Source organism: Bos indicus, chromosome 10, assembly GCF_029378745.1.
Source record: "Bos indicus isolate NIAB-ARS_2022 breed Sahiwal x Tharparkar chromosome 10, NIAB-ARS_B.indTharparkar_mat_pri_1.0, whole genome shotgun sequence".
In the NCBI taxonomy this organism is placed as follows: domain Eukaryota; kingdom Metazoa; phylum Chordata; class Mammalia; order Artiodactyla; family Bovidae; genus Bos; species Bos indicus.
This window is the reverse complement of record NC_091769.1, coordinates 30,927,913-30,947,250: the sequence shown is the minus strand read 5'-3', so window position 1 is coordinate 30,947,250 and position 19,338 is coordinate 30,927,913. Positions and strand designations below refer to the sequence as shown.

General features: G+C 37.4%; 1 protein-coding gene across 1 annotated transcript in view; it reads left to right on the top strand.

Moving 5' to 3' along the window:
- Positions 1 to 19,338, top strand: part of DPH6 (diphthamine biosynthesis 6) — a 198,399-nt gene that overhangs the window by 11,090 nt on the left and 167,971 nt on the right. The gene's annotated exons all lie outside the window — the stretch shown is intronic.

Sequence of the window (19,338 nt, the reverse complement as noted above, 5' to 3'; positions counted from 1 at the left end):
TCCCTTCTTGTACCAAGGGACATTGCATTTTATTTTCTCATTCTTTAGAGAAGTTTAGCTTTTCAGAAGTTATGTTATGAACCCCTGTCATGAAAAAATTTGCTAGTCCCAAATAGCTATTTTAGTGCTGTACTTCAGATTTGATGCTGATCAAAGCCTAATATTAATTAAGAATTTTGATTTTAAAAATATATGAAACTCTTCAATTCGTTTCACTTTGAAACTATCTCTTATTTTCTACGTCAATTCAGTTCAGTTTAGTTGCTCAGTGGTGTCTGACTCTTTGAGACCCCAGGGACTGCAACACGCCAGGCTTCCCTGTCCATCACTAACTCCCAGAGCTTGCTTAAACTCATGTCCATCGAGTTGATGATGCTATCCAACCATCTCATCCTCAGTCATCCCCTTCTCCTCCTGCCTTCAATCTTTTCCAGCATCAGAATCTTTTCCAGTGAGTCCATTCTTTGGATCAGGTGGCCAAAATATTGAAGCTTCAGCTTTAGCATTAGTCCTTCCAATGAATATTCAAGACTGATTTCCTTTAGGGTTGATTGGTTTGATTTCCTTGCAGTTCAAGGGACTCTCGAATCTTCTCCAACACAGAAAATTCTTATTTTTATTTACCCTTTAAAAAACAAAACTGATAGGGAAAGAATGGTTCTATAATTTACTATTTAGAAAAAAAAATTGCTGTTTGGATATGGGTAGCATAAAAGGTAAATACTTTTCAAAGGAAATCACAGGGACCTGATTTCTTCCTTTTGGGAATATACATGCTATCATCATGTCTAATTCTTTGTGACCCTATGGACTGTAGCCCACCAGGCTCCTCTGTCTATGCAATTTTCCAGGCAAGAATACTGGAGTGGGTTGCCATTTCCTCTTCCAAGGGATCTTCCCAACTCAGGGATAAAACCCACGTCTCCTGTGTCTCCTATGTTGGCAGGTGGATTTCTTACCACTGAACCAACTGGAAAGTCCTGTCAAACAACAGAGAAGGCATAAAAGAAATTTCACTTCTCTCCATGTGGACAACTAAGACTTTGACAGCGTTCACTTTGAGGTGTGAAATATTGAGTGCAAATTCTTCTTTCTCAAATTCTTCCTCAGGGTGCAAAGAAACTAGGTATTAAGTTTGCAGCATAAACCAACATTACAAAATGGTAGGACTCTAAACTACAGGTAATTAGGTTGCTTAAAAACCACTGATAACTGATAACTTTGGAGAAACTGTGATAATAACACCCTTCCGAGAAAGGGAAAGATAATAAATTACTAATCAATTTAATTAAAAATGGGCTGATTAGTAGTAATTAAGAAGAAATTTCCCTTTTGATACATTCTGTCTTTGGAGAAATGGATGCGTTGCCATTATCTTTATAGTAACCGTCAGTTATGACATAAATTAATGCTAATGTTAAATCTTGACAACTTCTGCTTTGGAAGTTCATACATGATAATTATAACTATAGCTGAAAGAGATGTTATCAAGTTGTCTGGGACTAAATAGTTCCTTCTTTTCCTGTGCAAAAATATTAATTTTACTATAGGATATTTTAAGGACATAAATATCAGAAATATACTGCTTTTATGGAAGAGATTGTATAACCAGGCTTTTATAGTTAAATCCATTTATGAAACACTGGTGGAAAGATTCCAATAGAGGTCTTACATATTCTAATGAATAATTGAGTAATTATGGGAAAAAACGAGTTGAGAAGAGCTATAATTCTTCAAGTTCATCTTCACTTGTTCTAAGAAAAAGATGGAATTGCATTTTTTAATCCTTTGAATATTAATGAAGAATTGAAAGCATTTAGATTCATTTTCATTTTAAACATTTATTTATAACAGGTTGTAGTTTTGTGACTTTCACATGTATGTCAGACTTTTGTTTTTGTTAACTCTTTTTACCCCCAGATATTAGAGCTAATATTTGAATAGGAAATGTTTGTTTTTTACAAAGAGTTTAATTGACTAATTGCTTAAAAGAAGTAGGAAAGACTTGGAAGAATTTGCAGAATTAAAGATTCCTAACTATCAACATTTTGAAGAAGTCATGAAAGCTAATAGAAGTGGAATAAGCCTTGACGTCTTATGGATTGTCAGGTGATTATGACACGTGTGTATATGTATATATCTCAAGCTGTTTGCAAAATATCTGGCTTTCATATAGCTAGTATTTTATTCTTTAAAATTTCTTTAATATTAAAATATCATTTGATTCTCATCTGGGTTAGTTTGGCATATAGATAACTTGTATTATTCTCTAAAAATATAGTAATTTTCAAATTCTGGGGTGTTTTTCTTTTAAGTCACATAAAGCAATGCAATAGTTCCTGTATGATATGTCTAAATACCATAACTCTATAGAGAATATATTTAAGGATCACTTATTCTTTCTTTCTCAACTGGAGCTGCTTCTTACTAGATCTGATATTGTCCCCTTTTTGGTTTATTCCCTGATTTCAATGGAATCCATCAATAAGAAATTTCCTTAGAGAAGTTACTTTCAAGTCCTTGCAGTTTGCAAATGTTCTTATTCTACCCTCATATTTGATTAGTATGTTCATTAAATTTAATATTTTAGGATGAAGGTTACTTTTCCTCAGATCATTAAAGGCATTGTTCCATGGTCCTCTAGCATTTTGTGATGAGAAGGTTCATGCTAGTGTGATATTTGTTTCTTTTAGCTGACTTGTTTTTCTTCTCTGTTGTCTTTTATGATTGTGTCTTTATGTTTGATGTAATGAAATGTCACAGCAGCACACTGGACGTTGAAAGTGGCTTCCCTGTATCCTTTCTACAGTTTTCTATTGAGGAGCAGCATACCTCTTTCCTTTTATCCTAATGATTGTTTAGGGATGGCATTAATCCATGGGAAAGCCAATCACAGCATGGCATCTTGGCCCTAGCCATTAGGTCAGGGTTGGTTTTATTAAGTTGCATTGTACCACATAGGATGAAACGTAAGATGATGGACTGTTGGCAAAAGATAAGGTCTTTCTCCTGTGCAGAGCAATATATGGATGTGAGACCTAAAACTGCTACTGCTTTCTTTTTTGGATAGAGAAAGAGGAGAACCTGCTATCTAATCTGACACACAAAAAATGGCAGAGCCAATAGAATTGCAGTATGAGGATGGCTCTGCAAAACACCCTTCCATTATTTGATAATTGATTCCCTTTGACCTTCTTTATTCTCTTTTGCTGGTACTCTAATCGATCACACTTTAGACCTCCCAGTTTGAATTTTCATGTCTCTTGTCTCTTCTTACATATCTTCCCTCTCTATATCTTTTTGTTGTACATTCTGTGAGGTTGCCCTTTTAAACACCCTACTTTCTTGTTGAAATTTTATTTTAGCAATCAGGAACTTTACTTGTTTATTGACTGTTCCTTTTTAATAATAACCTCTTTTTACTTCTGTAGATATATTAATAACATCCTTATATCCATCTTAAAATACAGATTAGAGTCTTTAAACATTTCATTCTCTGAAATATTCGTGTATTCTTGGGGGTCTGTTTTCTCATGTTTTTTTCCCTTTCATGTTGAAGGCTTTTCTCAAATGTCTTGGTTACTTGTTCATATCTAAGAATAAGGCAAGAGGAAAGCTGAATAGATGCTTTGTTTTTGAGATTAGAGTTCTTCCAGCTTCACACTTCATCCTTGTTATACCTGGCTGGAGCTCAGGATAGTGTGGCCTTGTTTAGTTCCTTTCTTGGCTTTCTTCTCTCCTATACAAACTGTGGGTTACAACTTCCTCTGTTGATTTATCAGTCATTGTTCCTTCTGCTGCTGCTTTCTGACTCAAGAATCTAATTGAAATCCGTACTCCATTGATGTCTCCCCCCCCAGGTTTTCTTTGTTTTTTAGAGCTTATAACTTTGTTTTCATTTTAATGGAATGTCTTGATCCAGAAATCTGTGTTAATTTCATTCTGATGAAATTCATTTAATATTCTTCCCTAAGTTTAATATTCAGTTTCAATCTTCCTCTTCTAATTCTTTGATACTTTTCTTCTTTCATGTTCCTTTTTGCATTAGGCATTTTATATTGGTATTAATTATGTTAAATATGATTTTAAATTACTTAGTGGATAGCTTTAATTTGAATGCAACAATAAATGCATAATTTTCTTTTTTCAATAGAGTATTTACTGTTGATAGACTTGTGAATAACTGATTTTTTAAAACTGGATTTTAATTTAATATTTTTAGAAAACATCGATTACTACTTTACTCTATATTGGTTAAAATTCTTTTTGATTACAAGGAGCAGAAAGTCATGTTCAAGCTCATTTAAATGAAAAGAGAATTTACTGATAATGACCTGAAGATAAGTTAGCTTTAAGAAGATTAGAAACAAGATACAAACTATGTGTGATTCATGGGGTCGCAAAGAGTCAGACACGACTGAGCGACTGATCTGATGTAATCAGAACACGCGCGTGCGCACACACACACACAGACACACCCGCTTTTAATCTCTTGCCTTTACCTTCTGTTGATTCTGTTCTCAGTGTGGACCCCTGTAGTCAGAAGATGGCTTGTAATTACATCCTTTCTAGCTCATATATGTATATGTGTGTGTGTGTGTGTGTGTGTGTGTGTGTGCGCGCGCTCGTGTGCCCACACACTCAGTCATGTACAGCTCTGGGGATCTTCCTAACCCAGGGTTTGAACCTGGCATCTCTTGTGTCTTCTGCATTGGCAGATGGGTTCTTTACCACTGTGCTACCTGGGAAGTCCATACTTAGTAGGAAAAGTGGCAATCTCAAATTGCTGGAAGGAAAATACAGTTATGGTTCATTGTCATTCAGTGGCTTCACCTGTATCATCCATGAACCCGTTGTTGGGAGAAGATGATTTTGTTTGATGCGACAGGTCTAGATCCTGTGCCAGTCCTGGAGCAAGAGACTGAGTCATGATTACTGAAACCACATTTACTGTGGTTCTAGCAGAAGAACAGGACCCAGTGCTGGAAGGGTAGGTCTCCAAATATAAAGCAAGCTGTTGCTGATAGTAGGCTAAACTGTGGTAGGGGGTTAAAGAATAACAATTTTCCTGAAAGTAAATAGGTTCCAACTGCTCACAAGCTTGAGAGCCATTCTTGATGGTTCTTCTTTCAGTATTTTCTTCCCTTTCTCCCCAGCCCTTCTTTTTTGCCTTCCTCCCTCCCTCTTTCTGTTCCTTCTTAGCTTCTTTAAAAAAAAATAGTTGATGATTAGAGCCACAACAGTGAGCTTATACTCTAGGACCTGTATATTTAGTTGCTCATGATAGGCATGATAAACTCAACAAGTTCAATACTTCCTCATTATCTTTTTGTGCAAATTTGCTCCCTTTTCTGTATTTCCTTCTTAGTTGGAAGCATTGTTATTTATCCCATTACTTGAGTGTAACCTGGGGCTTCACTACCAGACTTCTACTTTCTCTCAGTTCCCTCCCATCTCAACCACAATCCTTAGATCTTCAGGACCTTTTTATATTACTTCTGTTACCTCTGAAGTTGACCCTTTGACTTCATTTTGACCATAACTAGACTGTACAAGTCTTCTAACTGGTCCACTTGCCTTCAGTATTGCCTTGTGTACCTGCAAACCTTTGTACCACATTATTATCAGCTGATCTGTGAAAATGGGCTTCCCAATTTGTGCAGAGGTAAAGAATCTGCCTGCCAGTGAAGGAGACGTAAGAGATGCGGGTTCAATCCCTGGGGTGGGAAGGAACCCCTTGGAGGAGGAGCCTGATGAGCCCTAGTCTACAGGGTTTCAAAGAGCTGGACATGACTGAGTGACTGAGCATGCATGCATGATCTGTGTTAAGTACTTAAATACCCATGTTTAAGATAAAGCCCAAACAAATTAGCCTGGCAAAAAAGACTCCTTAGGAAAAGGCCTTTGCAGTCCCACCTGTTGTCTGATTCTGTTATTCTCACACAAGCTTCTGGGTCAAGTTATATTGAACAAATTAGGTTTCCAGGAGATTGCTTTTTTGTATCTGAGGATTTTGCCTATGCTTTTCTTTGCCTTTATCTCTTTGTTCTCCTGAACTCCTTCTTGCTTCACATCCTTCTGTGAAATATGCTCTGATTTACATTCCTTTATCTTGGCAGCTTGTCTATACCTCTACTGTACTTCTCAGTTCATTACTCGGATTGTTTATATGATTGCCTCTTGCTATACTATGAGACCCTCAAAGACAATCTAAGTGCTGTCCACTTTTATATCTCTTGTGTCCAGCTATGTTCCTGGCATATTCAGTTCAGTTCAGTCGCTCACTTGTGTCCGACTCTGCGACCCCATGAATCACAGCACGCCAGGCCTCCCTGTCATCACCAACTCCCTGAGTCTAGTCAAACTCATGTCCATCAAGTCGATGATGCCATCCAGCCATCTCATCCTCTGTTGTCCACTCCTCCTCTTGCCCCCAATCCCTTCCACAATCAGGGTATTTTCCAATGAGTCAACTCTTCACATGAGGTGGCCAAAGTACTGGAGTTTCAGCTTTAGCATCAGTCCTTCCAATAAACACCCAGGACTGATCTCCTTTAGGATGGACTGGTTGGATCTCCTTGCAGTCCAAGGGACTCACAAGAGTCTTCTCCAACACCACAGTTCAAAAGCATCAGTTCTTCGGCGCTCAGCTTTCTTTACAGTTCAACTCTCACACCCATACGTGACCACTGGAAGAACCATAGTCTTGACTAGATGGACCTTTGTTGGCAAAGTAATATCTCTGCTTTTGAATATGCCATCTAGGTTGGTCATAACTTTCCTTCCAAGGAGTAAACGTCTTTTAATTTCATGTCTACAGTCACCATCTGCAGTGATTTTGGAGCCCAAAAAAAATAAAGTCTGCCACTATTTCCACTGTTTACCCATCTATTTCCCATGAAGTGGTGGGACTAGATGCCATGATCTTCGTTTTCTGAATGTTGAGCTTTAAGCCAACTTTTTCACTCTCCACTTTCACTTCCATCAAGAGGCTTTTTAGTTCCTCTTCACTTTCTGCCATAAGGGTGGTGTCATCTGCATATCTGAGGTTCTTGATATTTCTCCTGGCAATCTTGATTCCAGCTTGTGCTTCTTCCAGCCCAGCGTTTCTCATGATGTACTCTGCATTTAAGTTAAATAAGCAGGGTGACAATATACAGTCTTCATGTACTCCTTTTCCTATTTGGAACCAGTCTGTTGTTCCATGTCCAGTTCTAACTGTTGCTTCCTGACCTGCATATAGGTTTCTCAAGAGGCAGGTCAAGTGGTTTGGTATTTCCATCTCTTTCAGAATTTTCCACAGTTGATTGTGATCCACACAGTCAAAGGCTTTGGCATAGTCAATAAAGCAGAAATAGATGTTTTTATGGAACTCTCTTGCTTTTTCGATGATCCAGCGGAAGTTGGCAATTTGATCTCTGGTTCCTCTGCCTTTTCTAAAACCAGCCTGAACATCTGGAAGTTCACGGTTCACGTATTGCTGAAGCCTGGCTTGGGGAATGTTGAGCATTACTTTAGATGCCTTTTAAAGGATTGTTGAACAAATTAGTCTGAAATGTAACAGATTATTCTTTATATAATAATTTATCTAATGCAGGGGAAGTCACAGCATTGTTTAAAAATATAATGTAAAACCATTGGCAATTTTATTTTTGTTTTTCATTTAGAAGCTTAAATAGAATGGACATGATAGTGAAACTTTTCAAAATAGGGTATCCTATTGATTTGGCAGAGTCACCATTTACCAAGAATAATTTCCAGCTGCCAAATATTTTATAAAAATGCTAAGCGGATTCTTTCTCAAACTGATACATGTATCTTAGAAAACCTCCTTATTATGGTGGAAAATTACTTTGTGAATCTCTTTTCAGTTTGGATCTCAGGGGAAAAAACCCTAGATCATTGGATGGCTTAAGGCAAATCCAAAGAGTTTTGAGTGGGAAGAACATATAAGATGGCCTTAAGATTTGCAGGGAGGACCCATAGTGCTAATTAAACAGGCACATAGCACTGTACACATTGCTCCTGGATCTTAAGTATTGTACAGCTTGCCTCAAGCCCTGTCAGTTCCCAAGATGTGGACATTAAGCCTAGTCCCTTGGCATAAGAAATGCTTTGCTTGTATTGATTCTGGACTCCAGACAGGAAGATTTCGAATTAGCACAGACCAGTGTCATTTTGACTTCCAGGTGTGTCTGTATTGAGGCTGTGCCATCTCTGGCCCTTTTGATCTTAAAGTCAAGCATGCATGTGAAAGTACCCGATGGATGATCTGTCTGGAAATAAAATGTTAGGTTATACTTGTCAGTTATTACAGTGTGTAAACTTATCACAGGTCTACAGTCTTCATCTATAGATTTCCCTTAAAGCCTGAAAAACATGACCTCCTCATCCTAGCAAAGCTGTCATTCTGTCTCCTCACCCTTGAACTTAGTATCAGTGATTGTATGTGTACATTACACATGCACTTACATATTCTTTATCTTTTGCCTGATTCATTGCCTCTATAAATCCACAAATTGACTTACTTTTATGTCCTTGTATTCCTTTCTTCTGCGAACCATAGATTTCTATCTTACCATTTACTCTATATATTTTAAAGTGTGTTGGGTATGTTTGACTTGTCTCTCAAATTTCTTTCTTTCATGCTTTTCAAACTCTGATGTTTGTGTCCTACTGACTTTTTTACTTTTTTCCTGACTATGCTACTGTTTATTTTTTACGAAATCCTTTGTTAATGTCTACTTCTGAAGTTGTCTAAGATGCTAATTGTATCTGTTCCACAGCCCATTATTTCATTTCTACACCTGTAGTTTACCACATCTTTGTTATCTTCTCTATTAAATAACCAAGAACATATTACAAAGATTTGTAAGTATAGATTATTTTATTCCTTTATTGTTGTCTTTACATTTTTTGTAACATAAGACTCTATTGGTGGTCTCACAGCAAAACGATAGGTCGTGAATTGAACTTTTTATGTTGGCTTTCCCTTTTAAATAGGGAACATCTTCATTCAGCAATTTGTAGTGCCTAAACTGTAAAGTCGGGCTTCCCAGGTGTGCTAGCGGTAAAGAATCCATCTGCCAATGCAGGAGACATGAGTATTGTGGGTTTGATCCCTGCGTAAGGAAGATTCCCTGGAGTAGAGAATGGCACCCCACTTCAGTGTTCTGGTCTGGAAAATCCCATGGGCAGAGGAGCCTGGCGGGCTATAGTCCATGGGACTGCAGAGACCAGACGCAGCTGAGCAAGTGAGCACACACACATGCTACTACAAACCTCAAACTAACCGTAAAATCAATGATGATATCAATAGATATTTAGAGGGTTTTTTTAATTGATAGGAAATGATTTAATAGGGGCTTGTTTTATGACATGTGAGAATCAAAATATGTGTCAATTGACCTTGACTTTTCCTGTTAACTTTAACCTGTACTAATACTATTAATATTTAGAGATGTTTCTTATGTCTTTCATTTTGTCATTGTTGTTGTTCAGTCACTAAGTCATGTCTGACTGTGACCCCATGGACCGCAGGACGCCAGGTTCCCCCATCCTTCACTATCTCCCAGAGCTTAAATTCAAGTCCATTGAGTCAATGAGGCTATCTAACCATCTCATCCTTTGCCACCCTCTTCTCCTTTTACCTTCACTCGTCAAGTCTTTAATTTTGTAAACATTAATTGAATGCTTATAATATACCACTATCGTAAAGTAAAGAGATGTACAAGATCCTGATAATACACAGAAACAAAAAACTAATATAATGTAGAGTTGCCATTAGAGTGTGCCTTTAATGAGCTGTGGGGATTCAGAAAAGAAAAGAGTCCCCTGTGTTGGGAAGTCACTAGAGGCTTTCCAGGGGAAGTTACACTTGATATCCTTAAAGGTTGTTACAATTTTGACAAAGGCAGGCATGGAATATGCCTAAGAGAATGTTGCAGATTAAGAGCTTAGTTTAGCCACAGTCATGGAAGCAGGAAATCATAAGATATATTAGGGAAATAGTAGTTCAGTTTGGAGAGGGAAATGGCAACCCACTCCAGTGTTCTTGCCTGGAGAATCCCAGCGACGGGGGAGCCTGGTGGGCTTCCGTCTATGGGGTCGCACAGAGTCGGACATGACTGAAGCGACTTAGCAGCAGTTCAGTTTGGCTAACGCTCAATTTTAAGGAGTAGTGGGAATAAGTCTGGAAAGGTAGATTAAAGCTACCAAGAAGAGTGACTTAAATTTTTGACCAAGTTCAGGCAGTGAAGAGACCCAAGGCAATATTTTCCAAACTGAATTTAATGGTCACATTTTTTCCTTTAAGTGAAAGAACTGACAATAAAATAGAAAATATAAAAATCCATTGTACATAGTAAGGTTATTTATTATTTTGTGAAACATATGTGTGTATGTGTGTGTGTGTATGCACATGTGTGATGTGCATGCTAAGCTGTTAACATTTTAGATATATATATGTTTCTTACTGTTAAAAAGTTTTTGCAGTTAAACAAGTTTGAAAGCCACCACCTTGAAGGATTTTGCAAAAGAAATGACGTAGAAATGTATGGCTGAAGGAAGCTTCAAGGGCATTAGTTTGAACCACTAATAATGTTAAGAAGTGGGATGTTGTTGTTCAGTTGCTTAGCCACGTCTGACTGTTTGAGATCCCGTGGACTGGAGATGAGGGTTCAAATTGAAAACTCAGATACTTGGTTAGCTGAAAGGTTCTGAGCACATGAGCTGGGGGAATCCAAGTGAGAGAGTTGAAGAGAGGACACTGAAGAGGTGGGTTGATAAGGTTTGATGGTAATATTGAAATAAAGAGGAATAAGGAGTCTATGTAAGGCCTTGGTAACTGACAGTTACATGGCTAATCTACTCAGCTTTCCCTGGGCACTGTTGATGATCAAAGTGAATTATGATAGCTGTCTATTACAAATATTGTGATCCTCAATTTGCAGCACCCTAACTTTGTCATCTCTTTAATCTGTATAGGATGGTATAGAAGATACTCCATATCAATCTGGGTTAATTTAATCAAGATTACCTCTTAATACATGTTAGTCTTGTTGGTCCTTTTACATTTTCTTCATAGAGTTGTATGTAGTACACAGCAACTGAAATATTCTATCCTATTCCGTGACTTTAAATAAATAATAAAGTACCTACAGGGGAGTGCAATGTACAGTACTAATGCTTTTGACATAATACTAATGTATGTAGGTGGGATTCAAATTACCATGGTCTTTCTCCAGTCTTTCACACTCCATAATGTCTCCTGGAAACTCTTGCCAGGTTAGTTTTTTTAGAGCATAGATCCAGGCACATTTTTCTCTTCATCAAAAATCTTTACCACTGACCCCCAAGGTTCTCTGCAATATTACTTCATCTTCTCTTTCACATTTTCCCAGTATTCCCCCACTTAGAACCTATGTTTCACCTGCACTAGATTGTTGTCAGGACTCTTTCTTCCCTACATAGTCCTTGTCTTTCCTGCCTAGTGCTATGTTTTATTCAGAAATAATTTTTCTTTTCCAATTCATTCTTTTACATGGCATCTCCTTGATACCTTCCTTGATATGCCCCCCTTGAGTATAATATCTTCTTCTCTGAAACTTTCATGTAACATTGTACTTCTCTTATAGTACTTAATCTATCTTAATATCCAGAGCTGCTGGCTTTGTTTTGTTGTGTGTTTTGTTTTCGTAGTGGGTTTTTGTTCAAAAGTTATAATTACTTCAGGGGGCAAGGATTGTATTTTGTTCTTTTTGATTTTTTATGAAACCCCACAACACTCCTTGGACTGTACAGGCATTAAGTTCAACTACTCTCTGGAATTCACTTTTTCTATCTGTAAAACTCCTTCTATCTTTTTTATTTGTTTTGATAATAAATGAGAAAATATATGAGAGCCTCTTTAGGTTTCTAGAATAAAAGATGTTATATAATTTAGTTTTTTTAAAACCTGCCAATTTCGTGTCAGTCTCAGATTTTATTTCATCTTTATTCCCTAGCTTCCCAAATACTCTAGTAAAACTAAATCAAATCAATTTTTTTATTGCATACAAATTTCCATTAGTATATTAATATTAAGTAGTGGCTTCAAGTTGCCATTGAGATGAGTGTAATTCCTCTTGACTTTATTAGTATGTTAATGCAGAGAAGAAAAAGAGTGGTAATCGTTCAAATTGTGAAAGAGGTTTTAATGGGGGAAAATTTATATTATATATTGGACTGAATTTATTCTTCTACATTTGTTATCTATAATTTTTGGCCCTCCAGAGTTTTTTTTAAGACTCTTTTAGTCCAATAGTACAGTGTTCCAAAAGATGTTTAGAATTAATGTTTCCTGTCCAGTTTCCTACATAGGTAAACAGAGGCATGGATTGTTTCAAAAAAAGATAAAGAAGTAACCCAAAGATGACAAAGGTTCTTATTACTAGATGCTTTTTTTTCCATTAAAAATTATTTTGGCATGTTCTTTTAGGGTTTAACTCTATGCTTATTTTTTTTTAATTTTTTTTCATATTTTATTTATTTTTTTAAATATACATTTATTTTAATTGGAGGTTAATTACTTTACAATATTGTATTGGTTTTGCCATACATCAACATGAATCCGCCATAGGTATACACGTGTTCCCCATCCCGAATCCCCTTCCCTCCTCCCTCCCCGTACCATCCCTCTATGCTTATTTTTAAAATTGAGTCAGTGTATTTTCTGTTAACTCATTTGTAAAAAGCCTCAAGCAAAAACTTTAATTGAAAGTTACCTGAACTAAACTTAGAGGATTTTCAACTTTTGAGACAGTATGTGAAGAACTAAGAGATGTTAAAAATGGCTCTAAAACAAGGCAGAGGCATTAAAATGGAACTGTTATGCATACTCCTGTATATAAGAGCAGTTATCTTTCACTGCCAGTAGAATTATGCCACCGTTGCTCAGAGAATCTACAGTGCTGAAGCATGTGATCGTTTTGTGTACTTGCACAGAGTAGGTGCTCAATGAGCAGTTGTTTAATTAGACTTACTGAACAAGCCTTGACAAAATTTAGCTAATATTGATCCTTATAGATTTCTATACAAATAGAGACAAATCAGAAGAGGCATTTCCCTTCTGTGCGCAAAATTCTTTGCTACCTATTATAAGATTTGTTCCAGGGCGATTGAAATGGTCAGTGGTCTGTTTTAAAACAAATTCCCTTGTGGATTCCTTTCCGTGTAGTAATTTTGCAAGGTTACCAGAGAGGAGGAGGAGTCATTGTCACTTGGTACATACCCCATGGCCTTCCCTTTTGAGCCTTTCACAATTTCACTCCTTTAATAATGTTTATTTGTCTCACAGTCATTTTTGTGACTTCCTTAAACCTCACACAAGTTTTACTGATTTTTACTGATCATATAGTTTGGACTTGATCACAGGAAGCTAATAAGAGTCAGTCTAGTGGAGTTCAGTGCAGGCTAACGTGATATTTTCAGACAGGATTTCTTAACCTAGAGGGGAGAAATATTTTTGAACCCTGAAATTTTTGTAAAGTTCTTTTGTAAATATAAATTTTTCTAACAAGAGGTCTAAATTTTTATTATAGTCCCAAAATGATCTGTTCTTTTTTTAAGGTTTAAGAACTACCATTTGAACCATCAATTTCAGAAAGCCTTGTAGCCTAGGCTACTTGGCTACTTGTAGTCATGATTACTCAAGTTAGGAATCTATTGGCCACTAAGCCTATAATATGCTATGTGCTATGAAGTCAGAAGGGGCTTCTGTGGCTTTCAAAAAGCAGAGGAAAGTAGCATGGAGTTAGTGTACCAGAGAGCAGATGTGAATGTCCAATATCTCTCAAGAAAGATATTAAGATCTCAAAGATAATAAGATCTCAAAGATAATCTGAATTTAATTCGGATGACTATTATATCTACTACCGTGGGCAAGAATCCCTTAGAAGAAATGGAGTAGCCCTCAGTTCAGTTCAGTCGCTCAGTCGTGTCCGACTCTTTGCAACCCCATGAATCGCAGCACGCCAGGCCTCCCTGTCCATCACAAACTCCCAGAGTTCACTCAGACTCATGTCCATCGAGTCAGTGATGCCATCCAGCCATCTCATCCTCTGTCGTCCCCTTCTCCTCCTGCCCCCAATCCCTCCCAGCATTAGAGTCTTTTGCAATGAGTCAACTCTTCGCATGAGGTGGCCAAAGTACTGGAGTTTCAGCTTTAGCATCATTCCTTCCAAAGAAATCCCAGGGCTGATCTTCAGAATGGACTGGTTGGATCTCCTTGCAGTCCAAGGGACTCTCAAGAGTCTTCTCCAGCACCACAGTTCAAAAGCATCAATTCTTCGGTGCTCAACTGTATTCACAGTCCAACTCTCACATCCATACATGACCACTGGAAAAACCATAGCCTTGACTAGACGGACCTTTGTTGGCAAAGTAATGTCTCTGCTTTGGAATATGCTCTCTAGGTTGGTCATAACTTTTCTTCCAAGAAATAAGCATTTTTTAATTTCATGGCTGCAGTCACCATCTGCAGTGATTTTGGAGCCCCAAAAAATAAAGTCTGACACTGTTTCCACTTTTTCCCCATCTATTTCCCATAAAGTGATGGGACAGATGCCATGATCTTCGTTTTCTGAATGTTGAGTTTTAAGCCAACTTTTTCACTCTCCTCTTTCACCTTCATCAAGAGGCTTTTTAGTTCCTCTTCATTTTCTGCCATAAGGGTGGTGTCATCTGCATATCTGAGGTTATTGATATTTCTCCCGGCAATCTTGATTCCCTAGTAGTCAACAAAAGAGTCCAAAATGCAGTATTTGGATGCAATCTGAAAATGACAGTATGATCTCTGTTCATTTCCAAGGCAAACCATTCAGTATTATAGTAATCCAAGTCTATGCCCCAACCACTAATGCTGAAGAAGCTGAAGTTGAATGGTTTTATGAAGACCTAAAAGACCTTCTGGAACTAACATCAAAAAAAAAGATGTTCTTTTCATCATAGGGGACTGGAATGCAAAAATAGGAAGTCAAGAGATACCTGGAGTGACAGACAAGTTTGGCCTTGGAGTACAAAGCAAAGCAAGGCAAAAGCTAAAAGAGTTTTGCCAAGAGAACGCACTGATCATAGCAAACACCCTCTTCCAACAACACAAGAGAAGACTCTACACATGGACATCACCAGATGGTCCGAAATGAGATTGCTTATATTCTTTGCAGCTGAAGATGGAGAAGCTCTATACAGTCAGCAAAAAATAAGACCAGGAGGTGAAGCATTACTTCACCAACAAAGGTCCATCTAGTCAAAGCTATGGTTTTTCCAATAGTTACATATGGATGCGAGAGTTGGACAGTAAAGAAAGCTGAGTGCTGAAGAATTCATGCTTTTGAACTGTGGCGTTGGGGAAGACTCTTGAGAGTCCCTTGGACAGCAAGGCGATCCAACCAGTCTCTAAAGGAAACCAGGCCTGAATATTCATTGAAAGGACTTACGCTTAGCTGAAGCTCCAGTAGTTTGGCCACCTGGTGAGAAAGACTGACTCATTTGAAAAGACCCTTATGCTGGGAAAGACTGAAGGCAGGAGGAGAGGGGGACAACAGAGAATGAGATGGTTGGATGGCAACACTGACTCAATGGACATGAGTTTGAGGAAGCTCTGGTAGTTGGTGATGGACAGGGAAGTGTGGTGTGCTGCATTCTATGGGGTCACAGAGTCATACATGAGTGAATGACTGAACTGAACTGAAAGATAATAGAGTGAAAAATGCCATCTTGTAATTTCATGTAAGAAATGAAGATGACCAGAAAAGGACCAATAGGCTTGGGTCCTGTGTGTTTTCAGGATGGTTCTTAATAGGCCTTTGGATTTTCCGCTGAAGGAGAAAAGGACAAGGATACAAATGCAGTGTTCCTGATTTCCAACAAGTACAAGTTTCTTCTTCTGAATTTCTGTTGTGTTTAGTTACTGTTTTGGATAGTCATTACATTATGCTTTGTTTGCACCCTTATTTGCTTATAATTATATCTTCTTTGCTAGTTTATAACCTCTTGAAGGCATGACTTTCTGTTTTTCCATTTTGGATACTCTGCAGTGCTCATCATGGTGTCCTGTCCATAAGAAATACACAGAATTTTTCATTATATATTTTTCCTGGGGATGCTGTTGAAGATATTTCCCATATAACATATGCAATTTTATAACAATCCAAGGGTGAAATTTCTCTCACGACTTAGTCTTTATATCAGTTTGCCTCACTCCAACTATTAGTTTTTATTGTATGAACACTAAATCATGCAACTCATTTTAGTTTCCTGTCTATATTGATTATTAGTGCTGAACCATGCTTTTTTTTTTCAGTTATTTTTGTAACTATAATTGTTATTGTTTATGGAGGACTACCTGCCAGGCCCTGCCCTAATCTCTACATATTATATTTTAATTTATTTTTACCTCAGCCCTGTTTATTATCCCTGTTTTGCAGATAAGTCATTGAAATACAGAACAAATAACTTGTCCAAGGTTGTATAGCTAGAAAGTAGAACATGTACTTTTAATCTCTGTGTTCTGTTGTCTCCCAACAATACATATGTGTTAACTCATGCGGATAGTACCATATAACAGTACATATGTAACACATATTTAGACCAATAAGACATGTGTGAATTAACAGTGAGACAGAGGGACAGATGTGATTTGACTAAGGAAAGGAAATTATTAAAATGTGGATTAAAATGATATATCTGTGATCTCATCTCATTTCAAAGTTTTCAGAATAGTTTTAGATTATTGCTACTCAAGTTTGGTCTAGGGGCTGGCGCTAGTCCAAGAAGTGTTTTCCATTGGTTTAAGGTCAGCTATTTATAGAAATTGAAAATAAGTATTTAGAAACTTTTATAGTTATTTGAGAGTAATTTTATATTTATTGACCCTAATAATAATAATTTGGCCTTGTATCTTTTAAAACTTTTTTGGTAATTCATTTTAATTGTATTTTGCAAAAGTTGTGGTCTTTGAAAGTCTGCAATTTTTTTTTTTTTTCTTAAAGTTATCTTTAACACCGTTGGAGAAGCACTGGTCCTGTTGTTCAGTTGCTCAGTCATTTCCGACTCTTTGCAACCCCATGGACTGCAGCATGCAGGCTTCACTTCCCTGTCTTTCACTATCTTCCGGAGCTTGCTCAGACTCATGTCCATTGAGTCGATGATGCCATCCAACAATCTCACCCTCTGTCACCCCCTTCTCCTCCTGTCTTCAATCTTTCCCAGCATTAGGGTCTTTTCCAATGTGTTGTCTCTTCTCATCAGGTGGCCAAAGTATTGGCCAAAGTATTCAACTTCAGCATCAGTCCTTCCAGTGAATATTCAAGATTGATTTCCTTTAGGATGGACTGGTTGGATCTCCTTGCAGTCCAAGGGACTCTCAAGACTCTCTAGCACCACAGTTCAAAAGCATCAGGTTTTTAGGCCATTTGTCTGAAGAAGACAAGACATGATCTAGAGCTTGAAATTACATTCTAAACTAAACTTGACTGCAGATGAATTAGGAATTGGTATATTTGGCTGCTTGGTCAGTTTCTTGATCCTGTGAGAAAAGGCCTTAAATTGAATGGACTTTTTAGGGAAGAAGGACTTTTTTTTTCCCTTATTATTCTCAAGAATGACACATTTTAATTTAGTCCTTGATACAAGACAGTAGCACGAGGAACGTGTCTATCATTTATAGTCACAGCTTCCTTCCTTGACTTATCAAAGTAGCTAATAAGGTACTTTGAATTTTTTGTGTGTTCAAATGGTTTACTGGAATAACAGAAAAGAAAAAAGATAGCTGCAAGACATTGCAGATGATGCTGTGTTGGCATAATAGCGTTTACATTTATGGAAAGCAAAGATAGTTTCACTAAATTAATATTTGCAAAACCAATTCAGTTCCTAATTTTTCTTTTTAAGTGGATTGGGAAACCTTCTATAATATAATGTAAAATAATTACATACTCAGTTACTAATCCTAATAGAGTCTTTCAGTGTTCATACGATTACCATCTCCTCTTTAAAATAATCTCTTTTCGGTGATCCCCTAACGCAGCATTTGATGAGTTCTTTTCATCACTATTTTTTTGGATGTTTAAAAGTTGGCCTCCAGATAGAGAAATGGGCTGATGATATGAACAGGCATTTCATAGAGAAAGAAATTGAAGTAGCCAGTGTCAATCTCAGTAATCCCAAACTACAGCTATCACTTGGGTGTGTGAGTGTTCTAAGTTGCTTCAGTGGTGTCAGACTCTTTGTGACCCTCTGGCTGTAGCCTGCCAGCCTTCTCTTCCATAGGATTATCCCAGCATGAATGTTGAAATGGGTTGCCATGCCCTCCTCTAGGGGATCTTCCCAACCCGGGGATCAAACCCGTGTCTCTTATGTCTCTTGCATTGGCAAGTGGGTTCTTTACCATTGTCTCCACCTGGGAAGCCCATCCATCATTTGGGCAGGATTAAGAAATGATATTGGTTTTGGAGAAGTGAGTACTGTTATGTGCTGCATGTAGTCCTATAAGTTGGTTCAGCCTTTTTGAAGGTAATTTGGCAGAACTCATCAGAAAACAAAAAATACAGCATCTCTTTATCCAGCCCTTCCACTTTTGAGGATATATTAAGTTGACTCAAAGATTTAGAAATGACTGGCAAACTAAATTATGATTTATCCACACAATGGAATAATGTATAGATCAAAAATTAAGTTGCACAAATACGTTTATATGTATTATGAAGAGAAAGAAATGGATTACCAAATACTCTTTTTGGTATAATTACATTTTTTAGAAGTATTTGTACAAATACATGCATAGAAAAAGATCTGAAAGATAAATTTTAAGTCTGTGGAAAGTATTAAGAGCATTTATATAATTTTTGCTCATTTGAATTTTTGATTCTTTCCTCTAATGAGTATGTATTGCTTTTGAAGCTTTTTTGTTGAAGATGTAGCCTCTATCTTAAAATGCACAGAATAGTGTAGGAGCGAAGGATACCTGATAATCAACAGGATGTCCCCATTCCCCAGGTCCTATTCTGAAGGTTCACCAGGAGCCTGTTTTCTTTTACAGCTGGTTCTTGAAAGCTATGTGTGAGGGTTTTGTTTTTTTTTTTTTCCTTCTGTGACAAATGCCTATCATTCTCTAAACAAGAAAGCCAATGTCCCGGTTAGGTGTGTGGAGTTCTTTTCATTCATTTGCAGCGCTGTTGTGTTAATACTAAATAGGCAGAGACAGCCTAACTGGTGGTGCAGGATGGTGAGCCAGTCCTGGGGCTTTTTCTGGTCAGCCCAGAATCCTCTGATTGCCACGTTTTCCTAATTTCCCATTTC